This window comes from Hyperolius riggenbachi, chromosome 8 (genome assembly GCF_040937935.1).
Source record: "Hyperolius riggenbachi isolate aHypRig1 chromosome 8, aHypRig1.pri, whole genome shotgun sequence".
Lineage (NCBI taxonomy): Eukaryota > Metazoa > Chordata > Amphibia > Anura > Hyperoliidae > Hyperolius > Hyperolius riggenbachi.
Genome location: NC_090653.1, coordinates 251,939,514 through 251,945,513, shown reverse-complemented (window position 1 = coordinate 251,945,513; position 6,000 = coordinate 251,939,514). Strand labels below are relative to the sequence as shown.

The window sequence follows — 6,000 nt, the reverse complement described above, 5'->3', positions numbered from 1 at the left end:
TCATACAGGTGACTAGTTAAGACAGGTGTCCTTAATGAGGGTGACTAATTGAGTAGAAGTGTCTAACCACTCTGTGGGAGCCAGAACTCTTAATGGTTGGTAGGAGTTCAAAAACTTATTTCACTCAATGAAATGCAAATCAGTTGCTATCTTTTATTTAAGGTTATTTTTTCGATTTTCCTTTTGATGTGCTATCTCCCACTGTTAAAATAAACCTACCATTGAAATGATACTGTTCTGAGACTTTTCATTTCTTTGTCATTGGACAAACTTACAAAATCAGTGAGGGGTCAAATAATTATTTCCTCCACTGTATATATATATATATATATATATATATATATATATATATATATATATATATAATATACAGTGGTGTGAAAAATTTCTGCTCATCAAAAACCATTAACTATTAGTCAAAGATAACATAATTGAACACAAAATGCAGTTCTAAGTGATGGTGTCCTGAGGAGGCGTGACTACACGCGAAACAGCTGGTGACGCAGGCAGCTTGCAACTCGTTGCTTATGTAACCGCGCCGGGCGGATCGCTCAGAAACAGCCGTATCAGTCTGACGACAGAGCGTACACACGCCGGACTGTCGCTGGCACGCCCACCCAGCGGGAGGCAACGACGGACCCGTCGTTGCCTAAAGTCCGGCGTGTGTACGGACCTTTACTCTTGCTTTGGAGTGCCGGAGTCCGTTCTCTTCATTCATCTATGTTTTTATTATTTAGTGAGGAAAAAAAACTCCAAATCTACATGGCCCTGTGTGAAAAAGTAATTGCCTCCTTGTTAAGTTATTTTTTAACTGTGGTTTATCACACCTGAGTTCAATTTCTGTAGTCACCCCCAGGCCTGATTACTGCCACACCTGTTTCAATCAAGAAATCAGTTAAATAGGAGCTATCTGACACAGAGAAATAGACCAAAAGCACCTCAAAAAGCTAGACATCATGCCAAGATCCAAAGAAATTCAGGAACAAATGAGAACAAAAGTAATTGAGATCTATCAGTCTGGTAAAGGTTATAAAGCCATTTCTAAAGCTTTGGGACTCCAGCAAACCACAGTGAGAGCCATTATCCACAGATGGCAAAAACATGGAACAGTGATGAACCTTCCCAGGAGTGGCCGGCCGACCAAAATTACCCCAAGAGCGCAGAGAAAACTCATCCGAGAGGCCACAAAAGACCCCAGGACAACATCTAAAGAACTGCAGGCCTAACTTGCCTCAATTAAGGCCAGTGTTCACGACTCCATCATGAGAAAGAGACTGGGCAAAAACGGCCTGCATGGCAGATATCCAAGGCGCAAAACACTTTTAAGCAAAAAGAACATTAAGGCTCGTCTCAATTTTGCTAAAAAAACATCTCAATGATTGCCAAGACTTTTGGGAAAATACCTTGTGGACCGCTAAGACAAAAGTTGAACTTTTTGGAAGGTGCGTATCCCGTTACATCTGGCGTAGAAGTAACACAGCATTTTAGCAAAAGAACATCATACCAACAGTAAAATATGGTGGTGGTAGTGTGATGGTCTGGGGTTGTTTTGCTGCTTCAGGACCTGGAAGGCTTGCTGTGATAGATGGAACCATGAATTCTACTGTCTACCAAAAAATCCTGAAGGAGAATGTCCGGCCATCTGTTCGACAACTCAAGCTGAAGCGATCTTAGGTGCTGCAGCAGGACAATGACCTAAAACACACCAGCAAATCCACCTCTGAATGGCTGAAGAAAAACAAAATGAAGACTTTGGAGTGGCCTAGTCAAAGTCCTGACCTGAATCCTATTGAGATGTTGTGGCATGACCTTAAAAAGGCGGTTCATGCTAGAAAACCCTCAAATAAAGCTGAATTACAACAATTCTGCAAAGATGAGTGGGCCAAAATTCCTCCAGAGCGCTGTAACAGACTCGTTGCAAGTTATCGCAAACTCTTGACTGCAGTTATTGCTGCTAAGGGTGGCCCAACCAGTTATTAGGTATCTATATCTATATCTATCTATCTATCTATCTCTCTCTCTCTCTCTCTCTCTCTCTCTCTCTCTCTCTCTCTCTCTCTCTCTTATTCTTTATAAAGACATTCCCTGAAAAAGATTTATACAGTGATGCTGGCCAGCCTGCCTGCTCACCTTAGACTTCTATGGCAGTTGGACCTCCGTCCAGGTCCAACTGCCATAGAAGTCTAAGGTGAGCAGGCAGGCTGGCCAGCATCATTGTATAAATGGCAACTGCCATTCACTCAGTGCTTTTAAAAATAAAAAAAACCCTGAGACCCCCCCCCCATTAGAAGTTGGGCTAGTCGGTAATGTCAGATTTCTATTACATACTGTAAGTGACAGCAACATAGGAGAAAAGTAATTTATGGCTCATTTTATTCTGGAAGAAACATACTTTTTATTTTTATAGGTTTACCTGTATTTTACATTTTAAGAGGTTTGTGAAAGAGGTCCTTTTAAGCCTAAAAAACAAAAACAAAACAATTTAACTTAGCTGGGGCATCTTGCAGCTTTCCGCAGTCATCCTGTGCCCACGCTGTCCCTCCATGACCTTCCAGTAAGCAGCAGAGACCCCCCTGAAAGCTGGCGGGTTGTGGTCAGTCGGAGACAACTGTGCATGTGCAGCCCCTGAGCCGCACACACCCTTATTGCAATTCCGTTGCTTGGAGCGGTCCGCACTGTAGCAATTTATTCATATTGTGTATATGGGGACACAACAAGGAGGCGCGTGGCCGGTCAGCTTTCAGGGGGTCACCGCTGCCGGCCGCAGGGTCTCCGTAGGACGGTGTGGACACAAGGTGACTGTGGGGGGCTGCAAGAAGCACCAGGTAAGTTAGAATGTTCTCTTTTTTTAATCATAGATTTCCTTTAATATCTGCTTTCACTTGTCAAAGGACACATCCCTGCATCCCCTTTTTCTGTAAGGCAGCTTACTATTGGCTGGGAGGCCTCAGCTGGGAAAATAAATGGGCAGAGCAGTCCTTGTGATGTCCTATATCTTTTCTGTACAGTCTGATGAAGGAGAAACCTGCAGAAGCATTGGCATAGTTCTGCTTGAATAGACCCCCATCTACACAGCTGTTATACAATTACCATAATTCCCAATCACCTCTTGTCCCATGATGTCAGTTTTTGCTTTGTGTTCTATTACCTGTTCTTTATTCTTATCAATCATGCACTGTGTTTTGCACTGTTGGTTCTTTATATTAGAAATGGCAAATTAAGGCCTAGATCACAGTGCTCAGTTGAGTTGCAGAATAATTCTGCATGTCAACTCCCTGCCCATACACTACTATGGGGCTGTTCACAGTAGTGCGTTGTAACTGATAACGTTATTCTAACTCGCTGCATGCAGGCTTTGCATTAAAGTCTATGTCCAGTCTCCATTGCAGGTCACAGTCATTATAACGTGTGAGTTATGCAACGGACCACTGGGAACCTAGCCTTAGACTTTTTAAAGCTAGAGTGATATAATGCTCTGCACACTCCATGGTATATGCCATATAAGCCATGAATTAGCAGCCGCGAGTGCACTGCCCTGCATATCCCTTAGTGATTATTGATGCCTTGATGAAGGTGCATCAGTGCGGATCATGTCATTAGGAGCGCATGGATCAGTAGGTGTCTAAGAGACACCCATGTTAATCAGGCGCCCAACTTGACGATTCGGATAATAGATGATTGGCTACCACAAAGGAAATAACGGTTGTAGACGATTGGCTACTACTAGTGGTTGCTTGGGCGCTGGGGTTAGTACTAGGAATATGAAGGGGGAGGTTAGTTTTATGCACTGGGGCGGGAGGGTTGATTTTAGGGACTTGGATGGGGGGATTAGTGTTAGGCTCTAGGACGGGGGGGGGGGGGGGGGATGTTTAGGAAACTAGGAAGGAGGAGTTAGTGTTGGGCACTAGGAAGGAGGAGTTAGTGTTGGGCACTAGGAAGGAGGAGTTAGTTTTGGGCACTAGGAAGGAGGAGTTAGTGTTGGGCACTAGGAAGGAGGCTAGTTTCAGGCACTAGGAAGGAGGAGTTAGTGTTAGGCACTAAGAAGGAGGCTAGTTTCAGGCACTAGGGAGGGGGGTTAGTGTTAAGAATCTAGGAAGGAGAAGTTAGTTTTGGGCACTAGGAAGGTGGGTTAGGGTTAGGCATGGGGGGGGGGGGAGGGGGTAGGCGATTGGCCACTACACAGCAAATAATGGTTGTAGATGATCAGATACTACTAGTGGTTGTTTGGGTGCTGGGGCTAGTGCTAGGGATTAGGAGGGGGAGGTTAGTTTTAGGTGTGTGTGTGTGTGAGTGTGTGTGTGTCAGGGTTTTAGATTTAGGCACTTCGGGGGAGGGGATTAGTGTTAGGCTTTAGGGGGGAGGGGGGAGGTTTAGGAACAAGGGAGGAGGAGTTAGGTTTAGGAATCAGGAAAGGGGATTAGTGGCACTAGGAAGGAGGAGTTAGTGTTGGGCACTAGGAGGTGGGGTTAGTGTTAGGCAGTAGGTGGGGGTGTTGGGTTTAGGCACTAGAAGGGGATGGTTCGAGTGGGAATGGGTGCCGGGTGGTATATAGTAAAATATCAGTCATGTAAATTGTCTTTTTTTTTTTTTTTTACTAGTGCCACCACCACCCGGCCCCTGACTACAGTGGAGCTGTAACGCTTGCTCACACCAGGGGTCCCTTGGAAAATGTACTTCAGCTTCAAATTTGTTCTCTTTACTGGACTGGCAATTTATTATCAATAATATGAATTGGTCTTACAGTGTAAAGGGTTAAAGTGGACCCAAATTAAAAATGCAAGATTTCAGAAATAAAATCTATTTTCTAAATTATAATAATAAATAGCAGCCTTTTTTCAGCTGCATGATGACAAATATTAAATATTTTACATTTATTGGAGGAACCCCTCCCTTCCTTTCAAATTGCCGGGATTTTTCCGGCAAACTGGTGGAGTAGATGGTGTCCAGCAATGGAGGAATTGCTAATGGCTGCCCCCAGTATAACCCTAGATATAAAAAGAGAAGGGTGAAAAGCATGCACTGAAATGATCATAGGTTTGAAGGAGTGTTTATTTATCTTTGTATGTGTCAGAGTGGTGCAACTACATATTTTTAATTTAAAAAAATGTTTGGTTTGGGTCCGCTTTAAGCAATAGGACAGTAGGTAAAGGAAGCCGTGTATGGGATGGTAAAATGGCCATCAGTTGCCAAGGTGTCCTAAGAGAGATAGCATGCTTGCCTGAAGAGGTGAGTTTTCAGTTCAGTTTCATATTGTAATACCTGCACCTGTGCTGCCCTTTTAGTAGCCCTGATGGTGTTTCTGTCTGCACAACTGCACCTCGCTGAATGTGTTGGGGGGTTTGCACTGTTCTGAGTAAACTCTGGTGACTGTTAAGCATGACATTCTCAGGAAATCAGCAGTGACAGAAATACTCAGTCCAGTCCCTTTGCAACCAGCAATCATCTCATGATCAAAATTATTGCCATGACATAAACATTAACTGAAGTTACCAAGACGCTCCTGACCATAAGACGCACCTAGATTTAGAGGACAAAAACAGTCGAAAAAATATAAATACTAAACATGGTGAAGGGGCATCTTGTGGATTGTGCCCCCTTGTGCCTCTTGTGTCTCTTTGTGTCCTCCTCTGTCCCCCCTGTGTCCTCCTTTATGCCCCTTTGTGTCCCCCCATGTCCCCCTCTGCATGGGCACAGTACAGAGTGTCCCCGACATTGCGGCGGGTCAGAGGTTAGTATTTGCAGGTGCTCACAAGTCAGGAACTCCCTGCATTTGGACTATAAGACGCAGTGACTTTTCCCCCCACTTTTGGGGGAGAAAAAGTGAGTCTTCTAGTCGAAAAAAATGCACTACCTGCATCTATGTGATATTATGCCACACTGGCTGATTCTATCATCTCATGTTCCTAATAAAATGCTCAATGCCCATATGCTGGATTTATTTTGTATGGAAGTGGAGTTATCCTTTAAGCCCCACCACCTGTTTGTACCCTCTTCTTATTT

At 44.0% G+C, this 6,000-nt stretch overlaps 1 protein-coding gene across 3 annotated transcripts in view; it reads left to right on the top strand.

The window, feature by feature from the left end:
* Window positions 1-6,000, top strand: part of WDR13 (WD repeat domain 13) — a 41,788-nt gene that overhangs the window by 13,009 nt on the left and 22,779 nt on the right. The window lies entirely within an intron of this gene.